The following is a 1,581-nucleotide window of genomic DNA, read 5'->3' as shown; positions in this document are numbered from 1 at the left end:
TGGTGAGGTTGGCCCAGGATCGAACATTGTTTCGTTCTGCTGTGCATGGAGTCGCTATGAGTCGGTTCCGACTCGATGGCACCTGACAACAACAATCACTAGATGAGAAGTAAACAAGTAGCCTTTCTGTGGAAAGTAAGTATAATTGTGTACAAAGTAGAGATATAACCAATTATGTGACCTTTGCGCAGTGAAAACTTGTTTAAAGTAAAAAACAAAACAAAATCCTATTTTCTTCCTGGATTGTCTTTTCACCATTGTAAAAAATCAATCATCCATAAAATGTGTAAGCCCATTTCTGAACTCTATTCTGTACCAATAACACACAATTTATGTTTCTGTAGCTTTAAAACAATATTAAAAATCAGATAATGTTTAAGTGGTTTGTGGGTTTTTTTTTTGTTGTTGTTGTTGTTGCTTTGTTTTTAGATATTTTTGCCACTTTAAAAGAAAAGAAAGCTTTTTAGTTTGAACTGAGTGAAGGTTTATAGAGCAGATCATTAGTCTTATATTTAAAAAATCATACACTTAATTTCATCTTTTTGTAACATTACTTATCTCACTTCCTCCATGTGCTTTTTTCCCATTCTTCCTTCTTCCCCCACCCTTCTGAATTTTGTCCTTAGGTAAATGCTTCCCTTTGATCTTGAATGGTCAACCATTCTTTGGTGTATTTACCTCATACCACACCAGTGTTATTGCATGGGTGCATTCAGTTAGAGACCAAATGCATAGTCTTGGGAATCCACCAGTCTATGTCCCACTAGTGTGCCTAGTCATTTTTTTTTTTAAGGTTTTATTGTGGATTGAGTGAAAGTTTACAGGGCATATAACCAGTTTTACATTCAACAAATCAGATATTATGTTTCATTACATTGTTTATAATTCCCTCCATGTACCGTCAGTTAACAGTATTTCTCTCTATCCACTTTAGCTTTTTGTAAAAAACACACAAACAAAAAAAACCACTCAGGCATATATAATAATTTACACCTCCAAAGGGCACATTCTGCAAGTTGGCTCCCAGCCACCAGCTCTTAGTACTTCTCTTCTTATTCCATGAATCTAGAGTCCTCAGCTGCTCCCCCTCTCCATGCCCCCATCTCTGCCTCCATCTCTGGTGCTGCTGCTTCTCTGGATAAGGTCCCACATTCTGCTTGTGCGTTCCTCTCTTGATGGACCTAGGGTCCTCTGTTTCTGGACTATAAGATCAACTACTCCCCTTTTTTTGGTGCAAAACTTCTACCTTTACAATTGTGATAGTCGCTATTAGTCATGATAACAGTTATTCACTATTGAATCCTATGAATCTTATCCCCATCTCTTTTCACTAGACCAATCCAGACAAAATGACAGCCATCCAGTGGGGACTGTTTCTTTCCCCCCATACTCTTAAACTAAACTCCCTCTTGAAACCCTGTAAGCCAGTCACTTCGTTCCTCTATTGCCCCCTCATTTTTGGTAGCCAATGTCTAAGTTGCCCGTCCCTATCTACCCTGTGCACAGAGCGGATAGCATTGATACTTGATTTGAAGACTCTTTCCCTCTCTGTTGGTATTTAGAGTAACTACTGCTCTGAAT

The sequence above is a fragment of the Chrysochloris asiatica genome, unplaced genomic scaffold, assembly GCF_000296735.1.
Source record: "Chrysochloris asiatica unplaced genomic scaffold, ChrAsi1.0 scaffold00118, whole genome shotgun sequence".
Taxonomy (NCBI): domain Eukaryota; kingdom Metazoa; phylum Chordata; class Mammalia; order Afrosoricida; family Chrysochloridae; genus Chrysochloris; species Chrysochloris asiatica.
This window is presented reverse-complemented; position numbering follows the sequence as displayed.